At 77.0% G+C, this 24,619-nt stretch overlaps 23 non-coding genes across 23 annotated transcripts; all 23 read left to right on the forward strand.

Annotated features, from left to right (window-relative positions):
• Positions 1 to 555: 555 nt before the first annotated feature.
• On the forward strand, positions 556 to 674 carry LOC149745181 (5S ribosomal RNA). Its single transcript, XR_016389583.1, has one exon. It is a non-coding gene; the product is annotated as a 5S ribosomal RNA (ribosomal RNA).
• Positions 675 to 1,608: 934 nt separating this feature from the next.
• LOC149745182 (5S ribosomal RNA) lies at positions 1,609 to 1,727 on the forward strand. Its single transcript, XR_016390246.1, has one exon. It is a non-coding gene; the product is annotated as a 5S ribosomal RNA (ribosomal RNA).
• Positions 1,728 to 2,661: 934 nt separating this feature from the next.
• Positions 2,662 to 2,780, forward strand: LOC149745183 (5S ribosomal RNA). The gene has a single exon (XR_016390627.1). It is a non-coding gene; the product is annotated as a 5S ribosomal RNA (ribosomal RNA).
• Positions 2,781 to 3,714: 934 nt separating this feature from the next.
• Positions 3,715 to 3,833, forward strand: LOC149745184 (5S ribosomal RNA). The gene has a single exon (XR_016390629.1). It is a non-coding gene; the product is annotated as a 5S ribosomal RNA (ribosomal RNA).
• A 933-nt stretch (positions 3,834 to 4,766) lies between these two features.
• On the forward strand, positions 4,767 to 4,885 carry LOC149745185 (5S ribosomal RNA). The gene has a single exon (XR_016389774.1). It is a non-coding gene; the product is annotated as a 5S ribosomal RNA (ribosomal RNA).
• Positions 4,886 to 5,818: 933 nt separating this feature from the next.
• LOC149745186 (5S ribosomal RNA) lies at positions 5,819 to 5,937 on the forward strand. Its single transcript, XR_016389775.1, has one exon. It is a non-coding gene; the product is annotated as a 5S ribosomal RNA (ribosomal RNA).
• Positions 5,938 to 6,870: 933 nt separating this feature from the next.
• Positions 6,871 to 6,990, forward strand: LOC149745187 (5S ribosomal RNA). Its single transcript, XR_016390295.1, has one exon. It is a non-coding gene; the product is annotated as a 5S ribosomal RNA (ribosomal RNA).
• Positions 6,991 to 7,923: 933 nt separating this feature from the next.
• On the forward strand, positions 7,924 to 8,043 carry LOC149745188 (5S ribosomal RNA). Its single transcript, XR_016390398.1, has one exon. It is a non-coding gene; the product is annotated as a 5S ribosomal RNA (ribosomal RNA).
• A 932-nt stretch (positions 8,044 to 8,975) lies between these two features.
• On the forward strand, positions 8,976 to 9,094 carry LOC149745189 (5S ribosomal RNA). The gene has a single exon (XR_016390110.1). It is a non-coding gene; the product is annotated as a 5S ribosomal RNA (ribosomal RNA).
• A 933-nt stretch (positions 9,095 to 10,027) lies between these two features.
• LOC149745190 (5S ribosomal RNA) lies at positions 10,028 to 10,146 on the forward strand. Its single transcript, XR_016390086.1, has one exon. It is a non-coding gene; the product is annotated as a 5S ribosomal RNA (ribosomal RNA).
• A 934-nt stretch (positions 10,147 to 11,080) lies between these two features.
• Positions 11,081 to 11,200, forward strand: LOC149745191 (5S ribosomal RNA). The gene has a single exon (XR_016390296.1). It is a non-coding gene; the product is annotated as a 5S ribosomal RNA (ribosomal RNA).
• A 933-nt stretch (positions 11,201 to 12,133) lies between these two features.
• LOC149745192 (5S ribosomal RNA) lies at positions 12,134 to 12,253 on the forward strand. Its single transcript, XR_016390421.1, has one exon. It is a non-coding gene; the product is annotated as a 5S ribosomal RNA (ribosomal RNA).
• A 932-nt stretch (positions 12,254 to 13,185) lies between these two features.
• LOC149745193 (5S ribosomal RNA) lies at positions 13,186 to 13,304 on the forward strand. The gene has a single exon (XR_016390146.1). It is a non-coding gene; the product is annotated as a 5S ribosomal RNA (ribosomal RNA).
• Positions 13,305 to 14,235: 931 nt separating this feature from the next.
• LOC149745194 (5S ribosomal RNA) lies at positions 14,236 to 14,354 on the forward strand. Its single transcript, XR_016390630.1, has one exon. It is a non-coding gene; the product is annotated as a 5S ribosomal RNA (ribosomal RNA).
• A 935-nt stretch (positions 14,355 to 15,289) lies between these two features.
• On the forward strand, positions 15,290 to 15,408 carry LOC149745195 (5S ribosomal RNA). The gene has a single exon (XR_016389961.1). It is a non-coding gene; the product is annotated as a 5S ribosomal RNA (ribosomal RNA).
• A 934-nt stretch (positions 15,409 to 16,342) lies between these two features.
• Positions 16,343 to 16,461, forward strand: LOC149745196 (5S ribosomal RNA). Its single transcript, XR_016390631.1, has one exon. It is a non-coding gene; the product is annotated as a 5S ribosomal RNA (ribosomal RNA).
• Positions 16,462 to 17,383: 922 nt separating this feature from the next.
• On the forward strand, positions 17,384 to 17,502 carry LOC149745197 (5S ribosomal RNA). The gene has a single exon (XR_016389996.1). It is a non-coding gene; the product is annotated as a 5S ribosomal RNA (ribosomal RNA).
• Positions 17,503 to 18,435: 933 nt separating this feature from the next.
• LOC149745198 (5S ribosomal RNA) lies at positions 18,436 to 18,554 on the forward strand. The gene has a single exon (XR_016390632.1). It is a non-coding gene; the product is annotated as a 5S ribosomal RNA (ribosomal RNA).
• A 931-nt stretch (positions 18,555 to 19,485) lies between these two features.
• On the forward strand, positions 19,486 to 19,604 carry LOC149745199 (5S ribosomal RNA). Its single transcript, XR_016390633.1, has one exon. It is a non-coding gene; the product is annotated as a 5S ribosomal RNA (ribosomal RNA).
• A 933-nt stretch (positions 19,605 to 20,537) lies between these two features.
• On the forward strand, positions 20,538 to 20,656 carry LOC149745200 (5S ribosomal RNA). Its single transcript, XR_016389741.1, has one exon. It is a non-coding gene; the product is annotated as a 5S ribosomal RNA (ribosomal RNA).
• A 932-nt stretch (positions 20,657 to 21,588) lies between these two features.
• LOC149745201 (5S ribosomal RNA) lies at positions 21,589 to 21,707 on the forward strand. The gene has a single exon (XR_016389657.1). It is a non-coding gene; the product is annotated as a 5S ribosomal RNA (ribosomal RNA).
• Positions 21,708 to 22,638: 931 nt separating this feature from the next.
• Positions 22,639 to 22,757, forward strand: LOC149745202 (5S ribosomal RNA). Its single transcript, XR_016389776.1, has one exon. It is a non-coding gene; the product is annotated as a 5S ribosomal RNA (ribosomal RNA).
• A 933-nt stretch (positions 22,758 to 23,690) lies between these two features.
• On the forward strand, positions 23,691 to 23,809 carry LOC149745203 (5S ribosomal RNA). The gene has a single exon (XR_016389777.1). It is a non-coding gene; the product is annotated as a 5S ribosomal RNA (ribosomal RNA).
• Positions 23,810 to 24,619: the final 810 nt, after the last annotated feature.

The raw sequence follows: 24,619 nt of genomic DNA on the forward strand, positions 1-24,619 counted from the left end.
GCCGTGTCACCGCCGCGGCCGGGTGCGGGAGCGGGATCGAGGGCAGGGGCCGCTTCCCCGGGCCTGCCGGCCGCCAGGGGCGGGCTCCTGAGCTCGGCGGGTGGTGTGCGGGCAAGGGTGGCCTCGCCGGGGCTGAGGGGCCGTGGCGACACGATGGTGGCTCCCAGTGGCTTCGGGCCAGCTGCTGTCGGGCAGGAGGGCCGGCCCGGGCTGCGGCTGGGCGGCGCCTAGCACCGCGTGGGCGGGCAGGGGCGATGCCCAAGGGACCGCGGGCCCCAGGCCCTGAAGCCTCCGGGGCCACGTCCCTGTGAGCGACGGGCCGGATCTTGGGCGGGGCGCCAAGCGCCGAAGGGTTCGCTGGGTCACGCCCGCCCTCGGCTGGGAGGGGGTGGCCAAACCCTCCGCCTCCGCCACCGCCCGGTACCCGAGACCTCCGTTCCCCCTGCCTGGGCGGGCGACGGGGTCCTGCCGGGGCGGGCTGACCGCCAGGCTGGCGGTGAGGCGCAAGCGCCAGCGAAAGTGGGCCTCAAGAGGCAGCCCGCCGTCCCCGCCCCCGTCTACGGCCATACCACCCTGGACGCGCCCGATCTCGTCTGATCTCGGAAGCTAAGCAGGGTCGGGCCTGGTTAGTACTTGGATGGGAGACCGCCTGGGAATACCGGGTGCTGTAGGCTTTTTGCCTCCCGCTCCGCCTTCTCCTTTAACTCGCCCGCGGGCGGTGGCCGCCGGCTCCGCCCGCGCCGGGGCCCCGCTGCAGGCCCCGCCTCCTCAGGCCCCTCCCACCACGGCGCGCGCGCCGGAGGGGGCGCTCCCCGCCGGCCCGGCCCGCCAGGCGGCCAGAAGGCGGCCCTGGAAGTCAGCCGCACCCCAGACGACCCCGGGGTGCCTGGCCCGGACCCAGGCTCCGCCGTGGGCCCGGTTGCCGTCCCTTCGGCCAGCGAGCCCCTCGACCTGCACCTGGCCGCCCCCACCGGCGCCCCGCCCCGGGGCCGCCACCTGTGTGCCGGTGGGTGTGTCCCTCCACAGCTCCCTCCGGCAAAAGCCCCGCCCCCCGCCGTGTCGCCGCCGCGGCCGGGTGCGGGAGCGGGATCGAGGGCAGGGGCCGCTTCCCCGGGCCTGCCGGCCGCCAGGGGCGGGCTCCTGAGCTCGGCGGGTGGTGTGCGGGCAAGGGTGGCCTCGCCGGAGCTGAGGGGCCGTGGCGACACGATGGTGGCTCCCAGTGGCTTCGGGCCAGCTGCTGTCGGGCAGGAGGGCCGGCCCGGGCTGCGGCTGGGCGGCGCCTAGCGCCGCGTGGGCGGGCAGGGGCGATGCCCAAGGGACCGCGGGCCCCGGGCCCTGAAGCCTCCGGGGCCACGTCCCTGTGAGCGACGGGCCGGATCTTGGGCGGGGCGCCAAGCGCCGAAGGGTTCGCTGGGTCACGCCCGCCCTCGGCTGGGAGGGGGTGGCCAAACCCTCCGCCTCCGCCAACGCCCGGTACCCGAGACCTCCGTTCCCCCTGCCTGGGCGGGCGAAGGTGTCCTGCCGGGGCGGGCTGACCGCCAGGCTGGCGGTGAGGCGCAAGCGCCAGCGAAAGTGGGCCTCAAGAGGCAGCCCGCCGTCCCCGCCCCCGTGTACGGCCATACCACCCTGAACGCGCCCGATCTCGTCTGATCTCGGAAGCTAAGCAGGGTCGGGCCTGGTTAGTACTTGGATGGGAGACCGCCTGGGAATACCGGGTGTTGTAGGCTTTTTGCCTCCCGCTCCGCCTTCTCCTTTAACTCGCCCGCGGGCGGTGGCCGCCGGCTCCGCCCGCGCCGGGGCCCCGCTGCAGGCCCCGCCTCCTCAGGCCCCTCCCACCACGGCGCGCGCGCCGGAGGGGGCGCTCCCCGCCGGCCCGGCCCGCCAGGCGGCCAGAAGGCGGCCCTGGAAGGCAGCCGCACCCCAGACGACCCCGGGGTGCCTGGCCCGGACCCAGGCTCCGCCGCGGGCCCGGTTGCCGTCCCTTCGGCCAGCGAGCCCCTCGACCTGCACCTGGCCGCCCCCACCGGCGCCCCGCCCCGGGGCCGCCACCTGTGTGCCGGTGGGTGTGTCCCTCCACAGCTCCCTCCGGCAAAAGCCCCGCCCCCCGCCGTGTCGCCGCCGCGGCCGGGTGCGGGAGCGGGATCGAGGGCAGGGGCCGCTTCCCCGGGCCTGCCGGCCGCCAGGGGCGGGCTCCTGAGCTCGGCGGGTGGTGTGCGGGCAAGGGTGGCCTCGCCGGGGCTGAGGGGCCGTGGCGACACGATGGTGGCTCCCAGTGGCTTCGGGCCAGCTGCTGTCGGGCAGGAGGGCCGGCCCGGGCTGCGGCTGGGCGGCGCCTAGCGCCGCGTGGGCGGGCAGGGGCGATGCCCAAGGCACCGCGGGCCCCGGGCCCTGAAGCCTCCGGGGCCACGTCCCTGTGAGCGACGGGCCGGATCTTGGGCGGGGCGCCAAGCGCCGAAGGGTTCGCTGGGTCACGCCCGACCTCGGCTGGGAGGGGGTGGCCAAACCCTCCGCCTCCGCCACCGCCCGGTACCCGAGACCTCCGTTCCCCCTGCCTGGGCGGGCGACGGGGTCCTGCCGGGGCGGGCTGACCGCCAGGCTGGCGGTGAGGCGCAAGCGCCAGCGAAAGTGGGCCTCACGAGGCAGCCCGCCGTCCCCGCCCCCGTCTACGGCCATACCACCCTGAACGCGCCCGATCTCGTCTGATCTCGGAAGCTAAGCAGGGTCGGGCCTGGTTAGTACTTGGATGGGAGACCGCCTGGGAATACCGGGTGCTGTAGGCTTTTTGCCTCCCGCTCCGCCTTCTCCTTTAACTCGCCCGCGGGCGGTGGCCGCCGGCTCCGCCCGCGCCGGGGCCCCGCTGCAGGCCCCGCCTCCTCAGGCCCCTCCCACCACGGCGCGCGCGCCGGAGGGGGCGCTCCCCGCCGGCCCGGCCCGCCAGGCGACCAGAAGGCGGCCCTGGAAGGCAGCCGCACCCCAGACGCCCCCGGGGTGCCTGGCCCGGACCCAGGCTCCGCCGCGGGCCCGGTTGCCGTCCCTTCGGCCAGCGAGCCCCTCGACCTGCACCTGGCCGCCCCCACCGGCGCCCCGCCCCGGGGCCGCCACCTGTGTGCCGGTGGGTGTGTCCCTCCACAGCCCCCTCCGGCAAAAGCCCCGCCCCCCGCCGTGTCGCCGCCGCGGCCGGGTGCGGGAGCGGGATCGAGGGCAGGGGCCGCTTCCCCGGGCCTGCCGGCCGCCAGGGGCGGGCTCCTGAGCCCGGCGGGTGGTGTGCGGGCAAGGGTGGCCTCGCCGGGGCTGAGGGGCCGTGGCGACACGATGGTGGCTCCCAGTGGCTTCGGGCCAGCTGCTGTCGGGCAGGAGGGCCGGCCCGGGCTGCGGCTGGGCGGCGCCTAGCGCCGCGTGGGCGGGCAGGGGCGATGCCCAAGGGACCGCGGGCCCCGGGCCCTGAAGCCTCCGGGGCCACGTCCCTGTGAGCGACGGGCCGGATCTTGGGCGGGGCGCCAAGCGCCGAAGGGTTCGCTGGGTCACGCCCGCCCTCGGCTGGGAGGGGGTGGCCAAACCCTCCGCCTCCGCCACCGCCCGGTACCCGAGACCTCCGTTCCCCCTGCCTGGGCGGGCGACGGGGTCCTGCCGGGGCGGGCTGACCGCCAGGCTGGCGGTGAGGCGCAAGCGCCAGCGAAAGTGGGCCTCAAGAGGCAGCCCGCCGTCCCCGCCCCCGTCTACGGCCATACCACCCTGAACGCGCCCGATCTCGTCTGATCTCGGAAGCTAAGCAGGGTCGGGCCTGGTTAGTACTTGGATGGGAGACCGCCTGGGAATACCGGGTGCTGTAGGCTTTTTGCCTCCCGCTCCGCCTTCTCCTTTAACTCGCCCGCGGGCGGTGGCCGCCGGCTCCGCCCGCGCCGGGGCCCCGCTGCAGGCCCCGCCTCCTCAGGCCCCTCCCACCACGGCGCGCGCGCCGGAGGGGGCGCTCCCCGCCGGCCCGGCCCGCCAGGCGGCCAGAAGGCGGCCCTGGAAGGCAGCCGCACCCCAGACGACCCCGGGGTGCCTGGCCCGGACCCAGGCTCCGCCGCGGGCCCGGTTGCCGTCCCTTCGGCCAGCGAGCCCCTCGACCTGCACCTGGCCGCCCCCACCGGCGCCCCGCCCCGGGGCCGCCACCTGTGTGCCGGTGGGTGTGTCCCTCCACAGCTCCCTCCGGCAAAAGCCCCGCCCCCCGCCGTGTCGCCGCCGCGGCCGGGTGCGGGAGCGGGATCGAGGGCAGGGGCTGCTTCCCCGGGCCTGCCGGCCGCCAGGGGCGGGCTCCTGAGCCCGGCAGGTGGTGTGCGGGCAAGGGTGGCCTCGCCGGGGCTGAGGGGCCGTGGCGACACGATGGTGGCTCCCAGTGGCTTCGGGCCAGCTGCTGTCGGGCAGGAGGGCCGGCCCGGGTTGCGGCTGGGCGGCGCCTAGCGCCGCGTGGGCGGGCAGGGGCGATGCCCAAGGGACCGCGGGCCCCGGGCACTGAAGCCTCCGGGGCCACGTCCCTGTGAGCGACGGGCGGGATCTTGGCGGGGCGCCAAGCGCCGAAGGGTTCGCTGGGTCACGCCCGCCCTCGGCTGGGAGGGGGTGGCCAAACCCTCCGCCTCCGCCACCGCCCGGTACCCGAGACCTCCGTTCCCCCTGCCTGGGCGGGCGACGGGGTCCTGCCGGGGCGGGCTGACCGCCAGGCTGGCGGTGAGGCGCAAGCGCCAGCGAAAGTGGGCCTCAAGAGGCAGCCCGCCGTCCCCGCCCCCGTCTACGGCCATACTACCCTGAACGCGCCCGATCTCGTCTGATCTCGGAAGCTAAGCAGGGTCGGGCCTGGTTAGTACTTGGATGGGAGACCGCCTGGGAATACCGGGTGCTGTAGGCTTTTTGCCTCCCGCTCCGCCTTCTCCTTTAACTCGCCCGCGGGCGGTGGCCGCCGGCTCCGCCCGCGCCGGGGCCCCGCTGCAGGCCCCGCCTCCTCAGGCCCCTCCCACCACGGCACGCGCGCCGGAGGGGGCGCTCCCCGCCGGCCCGGCCCGCCAGGCGGCCAGAAGGCGGCCCTGGAAGGCAGCCGCACCCCAGACGCCCCCGGGGTGCCTGGCCCGGACCCAGGCTCCGCCGCGGGCCCGGTTGCCGTCCCTTCGGCCAGCGAGCCCGTCGACCTGCACCTGGCCGCCCCCACCGGCGCCCCGCCCCGGGGCCGCCACCTGTGTGCCGGTGGCTGTGTCCCTCCACAGCTCCCTCCGGCAAAAGCCCCGCCCCCCGCCGTGTCGCCGCCGCTGCCAGGTGCGGGAGCGGGATCGAGGGCAGGGGCCGCTTCCCCGGGCCTGCCGGCCGCCAGGGGCGGGCTCCTGAGCTCGGCGGGTGGTGTGCGGGCAAGGGTGGCCTCGCCGGGGCTGAGGGGCCGTGGCGACACGATGGTGGCTCCCAGTGGCTTCGGGCCAGCTGCTGTCGGGCAGGAGGGCCGGCCCGGGTTGCGGCTGGGCGGCGCCTAGCGCCGCGTGGGCGGGCAGGGGCGATGCCCAAGGGACCGCGGGCCCCGGGCACTGAAGCCTCCGGGGCCACGTCCCTGTGAGCGACGGGCGGGATCTTGGCGGGGCGCCAAGCGCCGAAGGGTTCGCTGGGTCACGCCCGCCCTCGGCTGGGAGGGGGTGGCCAAACCCTCCGCCTCCGCCACCGCCCGGTACCCGAGACCTCCGTTCCCCCTGCCTGGGCGGGCGACGGGGTCCTGCCGGGGCGGGCTGACCGCCAGGCTGGCGGTGAGGCGCAAGCGCCAGCGAAAGTGGGCCTCAAGAGGCAGCCCGCCGTCCCCGCCCCCGTCTACGGCCATACTACCCTGAACGCGCCCGATCTCGTCTGATCTCGGAAGCTAAGCAGGGTCGGGCCTGGTTAGTACTTGGATGGGAGACCGCCTGGGAATACCGGGTGCTGTAGGCTTTTTGCCTCCCGCTCCGCCTTCTCCTTTAACTCGCCCGCGGGCGGTGGCCGCCGGCTCCGCCCGCGCCGGGGCCCCGCTGCAGGCCCCGCCTCCTCAGGCCCCTCCCACCATGGCGCGCGCGCCGGAGGGGGCGCTCCCCGCCGGCCCGGCCCGCCAGGGGGCCAGAAGTCGGCCCTGGAAGGCAGCCGCACCCCAGACGCCCCCGGGGTGCCTGGCCCGGACCCAGGCTCCGCCGCGGGCCCGGTTGCCGTGCCTTCGGCCAGCGAGCCCGTCGACCTGCACCTGGCCGCCCCCACCGGCGCCCCGCCCCGGGGCCGCCACCTGTGTTCCGGTGGGTGTGTCCCTCCACAGCTCCCTCCGGCAAAATCCCCGCCCCCGCCGTGTCGCCGCCGCGGCCGTGCGCGGGAGCGGGATCGAGGGCAGGGGCCGCTTCCCCGGGCCTGCCGGCCGCCAGGGGCGGGCTCCTGAGCTCGGCGGGTGGTGTGCGGGCAAGGGTGGCCTCGCCGGGGCTGAGGGGCCGTGGCGACACGATGGTGGCTCCCAGTGGCTTCGGGCCAGCTGCTGTCGGGCAGGAGGGCCGGCCCGGGATGCGGCCGGGCGGCGCCTAGCGCCGCGTGGTCTGGCAGGGGCGATGCCCAAGGGACCGCGGGCCCCGGGCCCTGAAGCCTCCGGGGCCACGTCCCTGTGAGCGACGGGCCGGATCTTGGGCGGGGCGCCAAGCGCCGAAGGGTTCGCTGGGTCACGCCCGCCCTCGGCTGGGAGGGGGTGGCCAAACCCTCCGCCTCCGCCACCGCCCGGTACCCGAGACCTCCGTTCCCCCTGCCTGGGCGGGCGACGGGGTCCTGCCGGGGCGGGCTGACCGCCAGGCTGGCGGTGAGGCGCAAGCACCAGCGAAAGTGGGCCTCAAGAGGCAGCCCGCCGTCCCCGCCCCCGTCTACGGCCATACCACCCTGAACGCGCCCGATCTCGTCTGATCTCGGAAGCTTAAGCAGGGTCGGGCCTGGTTAGTACTTGGATGGGAGACCGCCTGGGAATACCGGGTGCTGTAGGCTTTTTGCCTCCCGCTCCGCCTTCTCCTTTACTCGCCCGCGGGCGGTGGCCGCCGGCTCCGCCCGCGCCGGGGCCCCGCTGCAGGCCCCTCCTCCTCAGGCCCCTCCCACCACGGCGCACGCGCCGGAGGGGGCGCTCCCCGCCGGCCCGGCCCGCCAGGCGGCCAGAAGGCGGCCCTGGAAGGCAGCCACACCCCAGACGCCCCCAGGGTGCCTGGCCCGGACCCAGGCTCCGCCGCGGGCCCGGTTGCCGTCACTTCGGCCAGCGAGACCCTCGACCTGCACCTGGCCGCCCCCTCCGGCGCCCCGCCCCGGGGCCGCCACCTGTGTGCCGGTGGGTGTGTCCCTCCACAGCTCCCTCCGGCAAAAGCCCCGCCCCCCGCCGTGTCGCCGCCGCGGCCAGGTGCGGGAGCGGGATCGAGGGCAGGGGCCGATTCCCCGGGCCTGCCGGCCGCCAGGGGCGGGCTCCTGAGCTCGTCGGGTGGTGTGCGGGCAAGGGTGGCCTCGCCGGGGCTGAGGGGCCGTGGCGACACGATGGTGGCTCCCAGTGGCTTCGGGCAAGCTGCTGTCGGGCAGGAGGGCCGGCCCGGGCTGCGGCTGGGCGGCGCCTAGCGCCGCGTGGGCGGGCAGGGGCGATGCCCAAGGCACCGCGGGCCCCGGGCCCTGAAGCCTCCGGGGCCACGTCCCTGTGAGCGACGGGCCGGATCTTGGGCGGGGCGCCAAGCGCCGAAGGGTTCGCTGGGTCACGCCCGCCCTCGGCTGGGAGGGGGTGGCCAAACCCTCCGCCTCCGCCACCGCCCGGTACCCGAGACCTCCGTTCCCCCTGCCTGGGCGGGCGACGGGGTCCTGCCGGGGCGGGCTGACCGCCAGGCTGGCGGTGAGGCGCAAGCGCCAGCGAAAGTGGGCCTCAAGAGGCAGCCCGCCGTCCCCGCCCCCGTCTACGGCCATACCACCCTGAACGCGCCCGATCTCGTCTGATCTCGGAAGCTTAAGCAGGGTCGGGTCTGGTTAGTACTTGGATGGGAGACCGCCTGGGAATACCGGGTGCTGTAGGCATTTTGCCTCCCGCTCCGCCTTCTCCTTTAACTCGCCCGCGGGTGGTGGCCGCCGGCTCCGCCCGCGCCGGGGCCCCGCTGCAGGCCCCGCCTCCTCAGGCCCCTCCCACCACGGCGCGCGCGCCGGAGGGGCCGCTCCCCGCCGACCCGGCCCGCCAGGCGGCCAGAAGGCGGCCCTGGAAGGCAGCCGCACCCCAGACGCCCCCGGGGTGCCTGGCCCGGACCCAGGCTCCGCCGCGGGCCCGGTTGCCGTCCCTTCGGCCAGCGAGCCCCTCGACCTGCACCTGGCCGCCCCCACCGGCGCCCCGCCCCGGGGCCGCCACCTGTGTGCCGGTGGGTGTGTCCCTCCACAGCTCCCTCCGGCAAAAGCCCCGCCCCCGCCGTGTCGCCGCCGCGGCCGGGTGCGGGAGCGGGATCGAGGGCAGGGGCCGCTTCCCCGGGCCTGCCGGCCGCCAGGGGCGGGCTCCTGAGCTCGGCGGGTGGTGTGCGGGCAAGGGTGGCCTCGCCGGGGCTGAGGGGCCGTGGCGACACGATGGTGGCTCCCAGTGGCTTCGGGCCAGCTGCTGTCGGGCAGGAGGGCCGGCCCGGGCTGCGGCCGGGCGGCGCCTAGCGCCGCGTGGGCGGTCAGGGGCGATGCCCAAGGGACCGCGGGCCCCGGGCCCTGAAGCCTACGGGGCCACGTCCCTGTGAGCGACGGGCCGGATCTTGGGCGGGGCGCCAAGCGCCGAAGGGTTCGCTGGGTCACGCCCGCCCTCGGCTGGGAGGGGGTGGCCAAATCCTCCGCCTCCGCCACCGCCCGGTACCCGAGACCTCCGTTCCCCCTGCCTGGGCGGGCGACGGGGTCCTGCCGGGGCGGGCTGACCGCCAGGCTGGCGGTGAGGCGCAAGCGCCAGCGAAAGTGGGCCTCAAGAGGCAGCCCGCCGTCCCCGTCCCGTCTACGGCCATACCACCCTGAACGCGCCCGATCTCGTCTGATCTCGGAAGCTAAGCAGGGTCGGGCCTGGTTAGTACTTGGATGGGAGACCGCCTGGGAATACGGGGTGCTGTAGGCTTTTTGCCTCCCGCTCCGCCTTCTCCTTGAACTCGCCCGCGGGCGCTGGCCGCCGGCTCCGCCCGCGCCGGGGCTCCGCTGCAGGCCCCGCCTCCTCAGGGCCCTCGCACCACGGCGCGCGCGCCAGAGGGGGCGCTCCCCGCCGGCCCGGCCCGCCAGGCGGCCAGAAGGCGGCCCTGGAAGGCAGCCGCACCCCAGACGCCCCCGGGGTGCCTGGCCCGGACCCAGGCTCCGCCGCGGGCCCGGTTGCCGTCCCTTCGGCCAGCGAGCCCCTCGACCTGCACCTGGCCGCCCCCACCGGCGCCCCGCCCCGGGGCCGCCACCTGTGTGCCGGTGGGTGTGTCCCTCCACAGCTCCCTCCGGCAAAAGCCCCGCCCCCCGCCGTGTCGCCGCCGCGGCCGGGTGCGGGAGCGGGATCCAGGGCAGGGGCCGCTTCCCCGGGCCTGCCGGCCGCCAGGGGCGGGTTCCTGAGCTCGGCGGGTGGTGTGCGGGCAAGGGTGGCCTCGCCGGGGCTGAGGGGCCGTGGCGACACGATGGTGGCTCCCAGTGGCTTCGGGCCAGCTGCTGTCGGGCAGGAGGGCCGGCCCGGGCTGCGGCCGGGCGGCGCCTAGCGCCGCGTGGGCGGGCAGGGGCGATGCCCAAGGGACCGCGGGCCCCGGGCCCTGAAGCCTCCGGGGCCACGTCCCTGTGAGCGACGGGCGGGATCTTGGCGGGGCGCCAAGCGCCGAAGTGTTCGCTGGGTCACGCCCGCCCTCGGCTGGGAGGGGGTGGCCAAACCCTCCGCCTCCGCCACCGCCCGGTACCCGAGACCTCCGTTCCCCCTGCCTGGGCGGGCGACGGGGTCCTGCCGGGGCGGGCTGACCGCCAGGCTGGCGGTGAGGCGCAAGCGCCAGCGAAAGTGGGCCTCAAGAGGCAGCCCGCCGTCCCCGCACCCGTGTACGGCCATACCACCCTGAACGCGCCCGATCTCGTCTGATCTCGGAAGCTAAGCAGGGTCGGGCCTGGTTAGTACTTGGATGGGAGACCGCCTGGGAATACCGGGTGCTGTAGGCTTTTTGCCTCCCGCTCCGCCTTCTCCTTTAACTCGCCCGCGGGCGGTGGCCGCCGGCTCCGCCCGCGCCGGGGCCCCGCTGCAAGCCCCGCCTCCTCAGGCCCCTCCCACCACGGCGCGCGCGCCGGAGGGGGCGCTCCCCGCCGTCCCGGCCCGCCAGGCGGCCAGAAGGCGGCCCTGGAAGGCAGCCGCACCCCAGACGCCCCCGGGGTGCCTGGCCCGGACCCAGGCTCCGCCGCGGGCCCGGTTGCCGTGCCTTCGGCCAGCGAGCCCCTCGACCTGCACCTGGCCGCCCCCACTGGCGCCCCGCCCCGGGGCCGCCACCTGTGTGCCGGTGGGTGTGTCCCTCCACAGCTCCCTCCGGCAAAAGCCCCGCCCCCCGCCGTGTCGCCGCCGCGGCCGGGTGCGGGAGCGGGATCGAGGGCCGGGGCCGCTTCCCCGGGCCTGCCGGCCGCCAGGGGCGGGCTACTGAGCCCGGCGGGTGGTGTTCGGGCAAGGGTGGCCTCGCCGGGGCTGAGGGGCCGTGGCGACACGATGGTTGCTCCCAGTGGCTTCGGGCAAGCTGCTGTCGGGCAGGAGGGCCGGCCCGGGCTGCGGCTGGGCGGCTCCTAGCGCCGCGTGGGCGGGCAGGGGCGATGCCCAAGGGACCGCGTGCCCCGGGCCCTGAAGCCTCCGGGGCCATGTCCCTGTGAGCGACGGGCGGGATCTTGGGCGGGGCGCCAAGCGCCGAAGGGTTCGCTGGGTCACGCCCGCCCTCGGCTGGGAGGGGGTGGCCAAACCCTCCGCCTCCGCCACCGCCCGGTACCCGAGACCTCCGTTCCCCCTGCCTGGGCGGGCGACGGGGTCCTGCCGGGGCGGGCTGACCGCCAGGCTGGCGGTGAGGCGCAAGCGCCAGCGAAAGTGGGCCTCAAGAGGCAGCCCGCCGTCCCCGCCCCCGTCTACGGCCATACCACCCTGAACGCGCCCGATCTCGTCTGATCTCGGAAGCTTAAGCAGGGTCGGGCCTGGTTAGTACTTGGATGGGAGACCGCCTGGGAATACCGGGTGCTGTAGGCTTTTTGCCTCCCGCTCCGCCTTCTCCTTTACTCGCCCGCGAGTGGTGGCCGCCGGCTCCGCCCGCGCCGGGGCCCCGCTGCAGGCCCCTCCTCCTCAGGCCCCTCCCACCACGGCGCGAGCGCCGGAGGAGGCGCTCCCCGCCGGCCCGGCCCGCCAGGCGGCCAGAAGGCGGCCCTGGAAGGCAGCCGCACCCCAGACGCCCCCAGGGTGCCTGGCCCGGACCCAGGCTCCGCCGCGGGCCCGGTTGCCGTCCCTTCGGCCAGCGAGCTCCTCGACCTGCACCTGGCCGCCCCCACCGGCGCCCCGCCCCGGGGCCGCCACCTGTGTGCCGGTGGGTGTGTCCCTCCACAGCTCCCTCCGGCAAAAGCCCCGCCCCCCGCCGTGTCGCCGCCACGGCCGGGTGCGGGAGCGGGATCGAGGGCAGGGGCCGCTTCCCCGGGCCTGCCGGCCGCCAGGGGCGGGCTCCTGAGCTCGGCGGGTGGTGTGCGGGCAAGGGTGGCCTCGCCGGGGCTGAGGGGCCGTGGCGACACGATGGTGGCTCCCAGTGGCTTCGGGCCAGCTGCTGTCGGGCAGGAGGGACGGCCCGGGCTGCGGCTGGGCGGCGCCTAGCGCCGCGTGGGCGGGCAGGGGCGATGCCCAAGGGACCGCGGGCCCCGGGCCCTGAAGCCTCCGGGGCCACGTCCCTGTGAGCGACGGGCCGGATCTTGGGCGGGGCGCCAAGCGCCGAAGGGTTCGCTGGGTCACGCCCGCCCTCGGCTGGGAGGGGGTGGCCAAACCCTCCGCCTCCGCCACCGCCCAGTACCCGAGACCTCCGTTCCCCCTGCCTGGGCGGGCGACGGGGTCCAGCCGGGGCGGGCTGACCGCCAGGCTGGCGGTGAGGCGCAAGCGCCAGCGAAAGTGGGCCTCAAGAAGCAGCCCGCCGTCCCCGCCCCCGTCTACGGCCATACCACCCTGAACGCGCCCGATCTCGTCTGATCTCGGAAGCTTAAGCAGGGTCGGGCCTGGTTAGTACTTGGATGGGAGAACGCCTGGGAATACCGGGTGCTGTAGGCTTTTTGCCTCCCGCTCCGCCTTTTCCTTTACTCTCCCGCGGGCGGTGGCCGCCGGCTCCGCCCGCGCCGGGGCCCCGCTGCAGGCCCCTCCTCCTCAGGCCCCTCCCACCACGGCGCGAGCGCCGGAGGGGGCGCTCCCCGCCGGCCCGGGCGGCCAGGCGGCCAGAAGGCGGCCCTGGAAGGCAGCCGCACCCCAGACGCCCCCGGGGTGCCTGGCCCGGACCCAGGCTCCGCCGCGGGCCCGGTTGCCGTCCCTTCGGCCAGCGAGCCCCTCGACCTGCACCTGGCCGCCCCCACCGGCGCCCCGCCCCGGGGCCGCCACCTGTGTGCCGGTGGGTGTGTCCCTCCACAGCTCCCTCCGGCAAAAGCCCCGCCCCCTGCCGTGTCGCCGCCGCGGCCGGGTGCGGGAGCGGGATCGAGGGCAGGGGCCGCTTCCCCGGGCCTGCCGGCCGCCAGGGGCGGGCTCCTGAGCTCGGCGGGTGGTGTGCGGGCAAGGGTGGCCTCGTCGGGGCTGAGGGGCCGTGGCGACACGATGGTGGCTCCCAGTGGCTTCGGGCCAGCTGCTGTCGGGCAGGAGGGCCGGCCCGGGCTGCGGCTGGGCGGCGCCTAGCGCCGCATGGGCGGGCAGGGGCGATGCCCAAGGGACCGCGGGCCCCGGGCCCTGAAGCCTCCGGGGCCACGTCCCTGTGAGCGACGGGCCGGATCTTGGGCGGGGCGCCAAGCGCCGAAGGGTTCGCTGGGTCACGCCCGCCCTCGGCTGGGAGGGGGTGGCCAAACCCTCCGCCTCCGCCACCGCCCGGTACCCGAGACCTCCGTTCCCCCTGCCTGGGCGGGCGACGGGGTCCTGCCGGGGCGGGCTGACCGCCAGGCTGGCGGTGAGGCGCAAGCGCCAGGGAAAGTGGGCCTCAAGAGGCAGCCCGCCGTCCCCGTCCCGTCTACGGCCATACCACCCTGAACGCGCCCGATCTCGTCTGATCTCGGAAGCTAAGCAGGGTCGGGCCTGGTTAGTACTTGGATGGGAAACCGCCTGGGAATACCGGGTGCTGTAGGGTTTTTGCCTCCCGCTCCGCCTTCTCCTTTAACTCGCCCGCGGGCGGTGGCCGCCGGCTCCTCCCGCGCCGGGGCCCCGCTGCAGGCCCCGCCTCCTCAGGCCCCTCCCACCACGGCGCGCGCGCCGGAGGGGGCGCTCCCCGCCGGCCCGGCCCGCCAGGCGGCCAGAAGGCGGCCCTGGAAGGCAGCCGCACCCCAGACGCCCCCGGGGTGCCTGGCCCGGACCCAGGCTCCGCCGCGGGCCCGGTTGCCGTCCCTTCGGCCAGCGAGCCCCTCGACCTGCACCTGGCCGCCCCCACCGGCGCCCCGCCCCGGGGCCGCCACCTGTGTGCCGGTGGGTGTGTCCCTCCACAGCTCCCTCCGGCAAAAGCCCCGCCCCCGCCGTGTCGCCGCCGCTGCCGGGTGCGGGAGCGGGATCGAGGGCAGGGGCCGGTTCCCCGGGCCTGCCGGCCGCCAGGGGCGGGCTCCTGAGCTCGGCGGGTGGTGTGCGGGCAAGGGTGGCCTCGCCGGGGCTGAGGGGCCGTTGCGATACGATGGTGGCTCCCAGTGGCTTCGGGCCAGCTGCTGTCGGGCAGGAGGGCCGGCCCGGGCTGCGGCTGGGCGGCGCCTAGCGCCGCGTGGGCGGGCAGGGGCGATGCCCAAGGGACCGCGGGCCCCGGGCACTGAAGCCTCCGGGGCCACGTCCCTGTGAGCGACGGGCGGGATGTTGGCGGGGCGCCAAGCGCCGAAGGGTTCGCTGGGTCACGCCGCCCTCGGCTGGGAGGGGGTGGCCAAACCCTCCGCCTCCGCCACCGCCCGGTACCCGAGACCTCCGTTCCCCCTGCCTGGGCGGGCGACGGGGTCCTGCCGGGGCGGGCTGACCGCCAGGCTGGCGGTGAGGCGCAAGCGCCAGCGAAAGTGGGCCTCAAGAGACAGCCCGCCGTCCCCGCCCCCGTCTACGGCCATACCACCCTGAACGCGCCCGATCTCGTCTGATCTCGGAAGCTAAGCAGGGTCGGGCCTGGTTAGTACTTGGATGGGAGACCGCCTGGGAATACCGGGTGCTGTAGGCTTTTTGCCTCCCGCTCCGCCTTCTCCTTTAACTCGCCCGCGGGCGGTGGCCGCCGGCTCCGCCCGCGCCGGGGCCCCGCTGCAGGCCCCGCCTCCTCAGGCCCCTCCCACCACGGCGCGCGCGCCGGAGGGGGCGCTCCCCGCCGGCCCGGCCCGCCAGGCGGCCAGAAGGCGGCCCTGGAAGGCAGCCGCACCCCAGACGCCCCCGGGGTGCCTGGCCCGGACCCAGGCTCCGCCGCGGGCCCGGTTGCCGTCCCTTCGGCCAGCGAGCCCCTCGACCTGCACCTGGCCGCCCCCACCGGCGCCCCGCCCCGGGGCCGCCACCTTTGTGCCGGTGGGTGTGTCCCTCCACAGCTCCCTCCGGCAAAAGCCCCGCCCCCCGCCGTGTCGCCGCCGCGGCCGGGTGCGGGAGCGGGATCCAGGGCAGGGGCCGCTTCCCAGGGGCCTGCCGGCCGCCAGGGGCGGGCTCCTGAGCTCGGCGGGTGGTGTGCGGGCAAGGGTGGCCTCGCCGGGGCTGAGGGGCCGTGGCGACACGATGGTGGCTCCCAGTGGCTTCGGGCCAGCTGCTGTCGGGCAGGAGGGCCGGACCGGGCTGCGGATGGGCGGCGCCTAGCGCCGCGTGGGCGGGCAGGGGCGATGCCCAAGGGACCGCGGGCCCCGGGCCCTGAAGCCTCCGGGGCCACGTCCCTGTGAGCGACGGGCCGGATCTTGGGCGGGGCGCCAAGCGCCGAAGGGTTCGCTGGGTCACGCCCGCCCTCGGCTGGGAGGGGGTGGCCAAACCCTCCGCCTCCGCCACCGCCCGGTACCCGAGACCTCCGTTCCCCCTGCCTGGGCGGGCGACGGGGTCCTGCCGGGGCGGGCTGACCGCCAGGCTGGCGGTGAGGCGCAAGCGCCAGCGAAAGTGGGCCTCAAGAGGCAGCCCGCCGTCCCCGCCCCTGTCTACGGCCATACTACCCTGAACGCGCCCGATCTCGTCTGATCTCGGAAGCTAAGCAGGGTCGGGCCTGGTTAGTACTTGGATGGGAGACCGCCTGGGAATACCGGGTGCTGTAGGCATTTTGCCTCCCGCTCCGCCTTCTCCTTTAACTCGCCCGCGGGCGGTGGCCGCCGGCTCCGCCCGCGCCGGGGCCCCGCTGCAGGCCCCGCCTCCTCAGGCCCCTCCCACCACGGCGCGCGCGCCGGAGGGGGCGCTCCCCGCCGGCCCGGCCCGCCAGGCGGCCAGAAGGCGGCCCTGGAAGGCAGCCGCACCCCAGACGCCCCCGGGGTGCCTGGCCCGGACCCAGGCTCCGCCGCGGGCCCGGTTGCCGTCCCTTCGGCCAGCGAGCCCGTCGACCTGCACCTGGCCGCCCCCACCGGCGCCCCGCCACGGGGCCGCCACCTGTTTGCCGGTGGGTGTGTCCCTCCACAGCTCCCTCCGGCAAAAGCCCCGCCCCCCGCCGTGTCGCCGCCGCTGCCGGGTGCGGGAGCGGGATCGAGGGCAGGGGCCGCTTCCCCGGGCCTGCCGGCCGCCAGGGGCGGGCTCCTGATCTCGGCGGGTGGTGTGCGGGCAAGGGTGGCCTCGCCGGGGCTGAGGGGCCGTGGCGACACGATGGTGGCTCCCAGTGGCTTCGGGCCAGCTGCTGTCGGGCAGGAGGGCCGGCCCGGGTTGCGGCTGGGCGGCGCCTAGCGCAGCGTGTGCGGGCCGGGGCGATGCCCAAGGGACCGCGGGCCCCGGGCCCTGAAGCCTCCGGGGCCACGTCCATGTGAGCGACGGGCCGGATCTTGGGCGGGGCGCCAAGCGCGGAAGGGTTCGCTGGGTCACGCCCGCCCTCGGCTGGGAGGGGGTGGCCAAACCCTCCGCCTCCGCCACCGCCCGGTACCCGAGACCTCCGTTCCCCCTGCCTGGGCGGGCGACGGGGTCCTGCCGGGGCGGGCTGACCGCCAGGCTGGCGGTGAGGCGCAAGCGCCAGCGAAAGTGGGCCTCAAGAGGCAGCCCGCCGTCCCCGCCCCCGTCTACGGCCATACCACCCTGAACGCGCCCGATCTCGTCTGATCTCGGAAGCTAAGCAGGGTCGGGCCTGGTTAGTACTTGGATGGGAGACCGCCTGGGAATACCGGGTGCTGTAGGCTTTTTGCCTCCCGCTCCGCCTTCTCCTTTAACTCGCCCGCGGGCGGTGGCCGCCGGCTCGGCCCGCGCCGGGGCCCCGCTGCAGGCCCCGCCTCCTCAGGCCCCTCCCACCACGGCGCGCGCGCCGGAGGGGGCGCTCCCCGCCGGCCCAGCCAGAAGGCGGCCCTGGAAGGCAGCCGCACCCCAGACGCCCCCGGGGTGCCTGGCCCGGACCCAGGCTCCGCCGCGGGCCCGGTTGCCGTCCCTTCGGCCAGCGAGCCCCTCGACCTGCACCTGGCCGCCCCCACCGGCGCCCCGCCCCGGGGCCGCCACCTGTGTGCCGGTGGGTGTGTCCCTCCACAGCTCCCTCCGGCAAAAGCCCCGCCCCCCGCCGTGTCGCCGCCGCGGCCGGGTGCGGGAGCGGGATCGAGGGCAGGGGCCGCTTCCCCGGGCCTGCCGGCCGCCAGGGGCGGGCTCCTGAGCTCGGCGGGTGGTGTGCGGGCAAGGGTGGCCTCGCCGGGGCTGAGGGGCCGTGGCGACACGATGGTGGCTCCCAGTGGCTTCGGGCCAGCTGCTGTCGGGCAGGAGGGCCGGCCCGGGCTGCGGATGGGCGGCGCCTAGCGCCGCGTGGGCGGGCAGGGGCGATGCCCAAGGGACCGCGGGCCCCGGGCCCTGAAGCCTCCGGGGCCACGTCCCTGTGAGCGACGGGCCGGATCTTGGGCGGGGCGCCAAGCGCCGAAGGGTTCGCTGGGTCACGCCCGCCCTCGGCTGGGAGGGGGTGGCCAAACCCTCCGCCTCCGCCACCGCCCGGTACCCGAGACCTCCGTTCCCCCTGCCTGGGCGGGCGACGGGGTCCTGCCGGGGCGGGCTGACCGCCAGGCTGGCGGTGAGGCGCAAGCGCCAGCGAAAGTGGGCCTCAAGAGGCAGCCCGCCGTCCCCGCCCCCGTCTACGGCCATACCACCCTGAACGCGCCCGATCTCGTCTGATCTCGGAAGCTAAGCAGGGTCGGGCCTGGTTAGTACTTGGATGGGAGACCGCCTGGGAATACCGGGTGCTGTAGGGTTTTTGCCTCCCGCTCCGCCTTCTCCTTTAACTCGCCCGCGGGCGGTGGCCGCCGGCTCCGCCCGCGCCCGGGTCCCGCTGCAGGCCCCGCCTCCTCAGGCCCCTCCCACCACGGCGCGCGCGCCGGAGGGGGCGCTCCCCGCCAGCCCGGCCCGCCAGGCGGCCAGAAGGCGGCCCTGGAAGGCAGCCGCACCCCAGACGCCCCCGGGGTGCCTGGCCCAGACCCAGGCTCCGCCGCGGGCCCGATTGCCGTGCCTTCCGCCAGCGAGCCCCTCGACCTGCACCTGGCCGCCACCACCGGCGACCCGCCCCGGGGCCGCCACCTGTGTGCCGGTGGGTGTGTCCCTCCACAGCTCCCTCCGGCAAAAGCCCCGCCCCCCGCCGTGTCGCCGCCGCGGCCGGGTGCGGGAGCGGGATCGAGGGCAGGGGCCGCTTCCCCTGGCCTGCCGTCCGCCAGGGGCGGGCTACTGAGCCCGGCGGGTGGTGTGCGGGCAAGGGTGGCCTCGCCGGGGCTGAGGGGCCGTGGCGACACGATGGTGGCTCCCAGTGGCTTCGGGCCAGCTGCTGTCGGGCAGGAGGGCCGGCCCGGGCTGCGGCCGGGCGGCGCCTAGCGCCGCGTGGGCGGACAGGGGCGATGCCCAAGGGACCGCGGGCCCCGGGCCCTGAAGCCTCCGGGGCCACGTCCCTGTGAGCGACGGGCCGGATCTTGGGCGGGGCGCCAAGCGCCGAAGGGTTCGCTGGGTCACGCCCGCCCTCCGCTGGGAGGGGGTGGCCAAACCCTCCGCCTCCGCCACCGCCCGGTACCCGAGACCTCCGTTCCCCCTGCCTGGGCGGGCGACGGGGTCCTGCCGGGGCGGGCTGACCGCCAGGCTGGCGGTGAGGCGCAAGCGCCAGCGAAAGTGGGCCTCAAGAGGCAGCCCGCCGTCCCCGTCCCGTCTACGGCCATACCACCCTGAACGCGCCCGATCTCGTCTGATCTCGGAAGCTAAGCAGGGTCGGGCCTGGTTAGTACTTGGATGGGAGACCGCCTGGGAATACCGGGTGCTGTAGGCTTTTTGCCTCCCGCTCCGCCTTCTCCTTGAACTCGCCCGCGGGCGGTGGCCGCCGGCTCCGCCCGCGCCGGGGCTCCGCTGCAGGCCCCGCCTCCTCAGGCCCCTCGCACCACGGCGCGCGCGCCGGAGGGGGCGCTCCCCGCCGGTCCGGCCCGCCAGGCGGCCAGAAGGCGGCCCTGGAAGGCAGCCGCACCCCAGATGCCCCCGGGGTGCCTGGCCCGGACCCAGGCTCCGCCGCGGGCCCGGTTGCCGTGCCTTCGGCCAGCGAGCCCGTCGACCTGCACCTGGCCGCCCCCACCGGCGCCCCGCCCCGGGGCCGCCACCTGTGTGCCGGTGGGTGTGTCCCTCCACAGCTCCCTCCGGCAAAAGCCCCGCCCCCGCCGTGTCGCCGCCGCGGCCGGGTGCGGGAGCGGGATCCAGAGCAGGGGCCGCTTCCCCGGGCCTGCCGGCCCCAGGGGCGGGCTCCTGAGCTCGGCGGGTGGTGTGCGGGCAAGGGTGGCCTCGCCGGGGCTGAGGGGCCGTGGCGACACGATGGTGGCTCCCAGTGGCTTCGGGCCAGCTGCTGTCGGGCAGGAGGGCCGGCCCGGGCTGCGGCCGGGCGGCGCCTAGCGCCGCGTGAGCGGGCAGGGGCGATGCCCAAGGGACCGCGGGCCCCGGGCCCTGAAGCCTCCGGGGCCACGTCCCTGTGAGCGACGGGCGGGATCTTGGCGGGGCGCCAAGCGCCGAAGTGTTCGCTGGGTCACGCCCGCCCTCGGCTGGGAGGGGGTGGCCAAACCCTCCGCCTCCGCCACCGCCCGGTACCCGAGACCTCCGTTCCCCCTTCCTGGGCGGGCGACGGGGTCCTGCCGGGGCGGGCTGACCGCCAGGCTGGCGGTGAGGCGCAAGCGCCAGCGAAAGTGGGCCTCAAGAGGCAGCCCGCCGTCCCCGCCCCCGTCTACGGCCATACCACCCTGAACGCGCCCGATCTCGTCTGATCTCGGAAGCTAAGCAGGGTCGGGCCTGGTTAGTACTTGGATGGGAGACCGCCTGGGAATACCGGGTGCTGTAGGCTTTTTGCCTCCCGCTCCGCCTTCTCCTTTAACTCGCCCGCGGGCGGTGGCCGCCGGCTCCGCCGGCGCCGGGGCCCCGCTGCAGGCCCCGCCTCCTCAGGCCCCTCCCACCACGGCGCGCGCGCCGGAGGGGGCGCTCCCCGCCGGCCCGGCCCGCCAGGCGGCCAGAAGGCGGCCCTGGAAGGCAGCCGCACCCCAGACGCCCCCGGGGTGCCTGGCCCGGACCCAGGCTCCGCCGCGGGCCCGGTTGCCGTCCCTTCGGCCAGCGAGCCCCTCGACCTGCACCTGGCCGCCCCCACCGGCGCCCCGCCCCGGGGCCGCCACCTGTGTGCCGGTGGGTGTGTCCCTCCACAGCTCCCTCCGGCAAAAGCCCCGCCCCCCGCCGTGTCGCCGCCGCGGCCGGGTGCGGGAGCGGGATCGAGGGCAGGGGCCGCTTCCCCGGGCCTGCCAGCCGCCAGGGGCGGGCTCCTGAGCTCGGCGGGTGGTGTGCGGGCAAGGGTGGCCTCGCCGGGGCTGAGGGGCCGTGGCGACACGATGGTGGCTCCCAGTGGTTTCGGGCCAGCTGCTGTCGGGCAGGAGGGCCGCCCCGGGCTGCGGCTGGGCGGCGCCTAGCGCCGCGTGGGCGGGCAGGGGCGATGCCCAAGGGACCGCGGGCCCCGGGCCCTGAAGCCTCCGGGGCCACGTCCCTGTGAGCGACGGGCCGGATCTTGGGCGGGGCGCCAAGCGCCGAATGGTTCGCTGGGTCACGCCCGCCCTCGGCTGGGAGGGGGTGGCCAAACCCTCCGCCTCCGCCACCGCCCGGTACCCGAGACCTCCGTTCCCCCTGCCTGGGCGGGCGACGGGGTCCTGCCGGGGCGGGCTGACCGCCAGGCTGGCGGTGAGGCGCAAGCGCCAGCGAAAGTGGGCCTCAAGAGGCAGCCCGCCGTCCCCGTCCCGTCTACGGCCATGCCACCCTGAACGCGCCCGATCTCGTCTGATCTCGGAAGCTAAGCAGGGTCGGGCCTGGTTAGTACTTGGATGGGAGACCGCCTGGGAATACCGGGTGCTGTAGGCTTTTTGCCTCCCGCTCCGCCTTCTCCTTTAACTCGCCCGCGGGCGGTGGCCGCCGGCTCCGCCCGCGCCGGGGCCCCGCTGCAGGCCCCGCCTCCTCAGGCCCCTCCCACCACGGCGCGCGCGCCGGAGGGGGCGCTCCACGCCGGCCCGGCCCGCCAGGGGGCCAGAAGGCGGCCCTGGAAGGCAGCCGCACCCCAGACGCCCCCGGGGTGCCTGGCCCGGACCCAGGCTCCGCCGCGGGCCCGGTTGCCGTGCCTTCGGCCAGCGAGCCCGTCGACCTGCACCTGGCCGCCCCCACCGGCGCCCCGCCCCGGGGCCGCCACCTGTGTGCCGGTGGGTGTGTCCCTCCACAGCTCCCTCTCGCAAAAGCCCAGCCCCCGCCGTGTCGCCGCCGCGGCCGTGTGCGGGAGCGGGATCGAGGGCAGGGGCCGCTTCCCCGGGCCTGCCGGCCGCCAGGGGCGGGCTCCTGAGCTCGGCGGGTGGTGTGCGGGCAAGGGTGGCCTCGCCGGGGCTGTGGGGCCGTGGCGACACGATGGTGGCTCCCAGTGGCTTCGGGCCAGCTGCTGTCGGGCAGGAGGGCCGGCCCGGGATGCGGCCGGGCGGCGCCTAGCGCCGCGTGGTCGGGCAGGGGCGATGCCCAAGGGACCGCGGGCCCCGGGCCCTGAAGCCTCCGGGGCCACGTCCCTGTGAGCGACGGGCCGGATCTTGGGCGGGGCGCCAAGCGCCGAAGGGTTCGCTGGGTCACGCCCGCCCTCGGCTGGGAGGGGGTGGCCAAACCCTCCGCCTCCGCCACCGCCCGGTACCCGAGACCTCCGTTCCCCCTGCCTGGGCGGGCGACGGGGTCCTGCCGGGGCGGGCTGACCGCCAGGCTGGCGGTGAGGCGCAAGCGCCAGCGAAAGTGGGCCTCAAGAGGCAGCCCGCCGTCCCCGTCCCGTCTACGGCCATACCACCCTGAACGCGCCCGATCTCGTCTGATCTCGGAAGCTAAGCAGGGTCGGGCCTGGTTAGTACTTGGATGGGAGACCTCCTGGGAATACCGGGTGCTGTAGGCGTTTTGCCTCCCGCTCCGCCTTCTCCTTGAACTCGCCCGCGGGCGCTGGCCGCCGGCTCCGCCCGCGCCGGGGCTCCGCTGCAGGCCCCGCCTCCTCAGGCCCCTCGCACCACGGCGCGCGCGCCGGAGGGGGCGCTCCCCGCCGGCCCGGCCCGCCAGGCGGCCAGAAGGCGGCCCTGGAAGGCAGCCGCACCCCAGACGCCCCCGGGGTGCCTGGCCCGGACCCAGGCTCCGCCGCGGGCCCGGTTGCCGTGCCTTCGGCCAGCGAGCCCGTCGACCTGCACCTGGCCGCCCCCACCGGCGCCCCGCCCCGGGGCCGCCACCTGTGTGCCGGTGGGTGTGTCCCTCCACAGCTCCCTCCGGCAAAAGCCCCGCCCCCGCCGTGTCGCCGCCGCGGCCCGGTGCGGGAGCGGGATCGAGAGCAGGGGCCGCTTCCCCGGGCCTGCCGGCCCCAGGGGCGGGCTCCTGAGCTCGGCGGGTGGTGTGCGGGCAAGGGTGGCCTCGCCGGGGCTGAGGGGCCGTGGCGACACGATGGTGGCTCCCAGTGGCTTCGGGCCAGCTGCTGTCGGGCAGGAGGGCCGGCCCGGGCTGCGGCCGGGCGGCGCCTAGCGCCGCGTGAGCGGGCAGGGGCGATGCCCAAGGGACCGCGGGCCCCGGGCCCTGAAGCCTCCGGGGCCACGTCCCTGTGAGCGACGGGCGGGATCTTGGCGGGGCGCCAAGCGCCGAAGTGTTCGCTGGGTCACGCCCGCCCTCGGCTGGGAGGGGGTGGCCAAACCCTCCGCCTCCGCCACCGCCCGGTACCCGAGACCTCCGTTCCCCCTGCCTGGGCGGGCGACGGGGTCCTGCCGGGGTGGGCTGACCGCCAGGCTGGCGGTGAGGCGCAAGCGCCAGCGAAAGTGGGCCTCAAGAGGCAGCCCGCCGTCCCCGCCCCCGTCTACGGCCATACTACCCTGAACGCGCCCGATCTCGTCTGATCTCGGAAGCTAAGCAGGGTCGGGCCTGGTTAGTACTTGGATGGGAGACCGCCTGGGAATACCGGGTGCTGTAGGCTTTTTGCCTCCCGCTCCGCCTTCTCCTTTAACTCGCCCGCGGGCGGTGGCCGCCGGCTCCGCCGGCGCCGGGGCCCCGCTGCAGGCCCCGCCTCCTCAGGCCCCTCCCACCACGGCGCGCGCGCCGGAGGGGGCGCTCCCCGCCGGCCCGGCCCGCCAGGCGGCCAGAAGGCGGCCCTGGAAGGCAGCCGCACCCCAGACGCCCCCGGGGTGCCTGGCCCGGACCCAGGCTCCGCCGCGGGCCCGGTTGCCGTCCCTTCGGCCAGCGAGCCCCTCGACCTGCACCTGGCCGCCCCCACCGGCGCCCCGCCCCGGGGCCGCCACCTGTGTGCCGGTGGGTGTGTCCCTCCACAGCTCCCTCCGGCAAAAGCCCCGCCCCCCGCCGTGTCGCCGCCGCGGCCGGGTGCGGGAGCGGGATCGAGGGCAGGGGCCGCTTCCCCGGGCCTGCCGGCCGCCAGGGGCGGGCTCCTGAGCCCGGCAGGTGGTGTGCGGGCAAGGGTGGCCTCGCCGGGGCTGAGGGGCCGTGGCGACACGATGGTGGCTCCCAGTGGCTTCGGGCCAGCTGCTGTCGGGCAGGAGGGCCGGCCCGGGTTGCGGCTGGGCGGCGCCTAGCGCCGCGTGGGCGGGCAGGGGCGATGCCCAAGGGACCGCGGGCCCCGGGCACTGAAGCCTCCGGGGCCACGTCCCTGTGAGCGACGGGCGGGATCTTGGCGGGGCGCCAAGCGCCGAAGGGTTCGCTGGGTCACGCCCGCCCTCGGCTGGGAGGGGGTGGCCAAACCCTCCGCCTCCGCCACCGCCCGGTACCCGAGACCTCCGTTCCCCCTGCCTGGGCGGGCGACGGGGTCCTGCCGGGGCGGGCTGACCGCCAGGCTGGCGGTGAGGCGCAAGCGCCAGCGAAAGTGGGCCTCAAGAGGCAGCCCGCCGTCCCCGCCCCCGTCTACGGCCATACTACCCTGAACGCGCCCGATCTCGTCTGATCTCGGAAGCTAAGCAGGGTCGGGCCTGGTTAGTACTTGGATGGGAGACCGCCTGGGAATACCGGGTGCTGTAGGCTTTTTGCCTCCCGCTCCGCCTTCTCCTTTAACTCGCCCGCGGGCGGTGGCCGCCGGCTCCGCCCGCGCCGGGGCCCCGCTGCAGGCCCCGCCTCCTCAGGCCCCTCCCACCACGGCACGCGCGCCGGAGGGGGCGCTCCCCGCCGGCCCGGCCCGCCAGGCGGCCAGAAGGCGGCCCTGGAAGGCAGCCGCACCCCAGACGCCCCCGGGGTGCCTGGCCCGGACCCAGGCTCCGCCGCGGGCCCGGTTGCCGTCCCTTCGGCCAGCGAGCCCGTCGACCTGCACCTGGCCGCCCCCACCGGCGCCCCGCCCCGGGGCCGCCACCTGTGTGCCGGTGGCTGTGTCCCTCCACAGCTCCCTCCAGCAAAAGCCCCGCCCCCCGCCGTGTCGCCGCCGCTGCCAGGTGCGGGAGCGGGATCGAGGGCAGGGGCCGCTTCCCCGGGCCTGCCGGCCGCCAGGGGCGGGCTCCTGAGCTCGGCGGGTGGTGTGCGGGCAAGGGTGGCCTCGCCGGGGCTGAGGGGCCGTGGCGACACGATGGTGGCTCCCAGTGGCTTCGGGCCAGCTGCTGTCGGGCAGGAGGGCCGGCCCGGGTTGCGGCTGGGCGGCGCCTAGCGCCGCGTGGGCGGGCAGGGGCGATGCCCAAGGGACCGCGGGCCCCGGGCACTGAAGCCTCCGGGGCCACGTCCCTGTGAGCGACGGGCGGGATCTTGGCGGGGCGCCAAGCGCCGAAGGGTTCGCTGGGTCACGCCCGCCCTCGGCTGGGAGGGGGTGGCCAAACCCTCCGCCTCCGCCACCGCCCGGTACCCGAGACC

This window comes from Delphinapterus leucas, chromosome 19 (assembly GCF_059928025.1).
Source record: "Delphinapterus leucas isolate spDelLeu-1000000601 "Yukka" chromosome 19, BTC_Dleu_Yukka2, whole genome shotgun sequence".
NCBI lineage: Eukaryota > Metazoa > Chordata > Mammalia > Artiodactyla > Monodontidae > Delphinapterus > Delphinapterus leucas.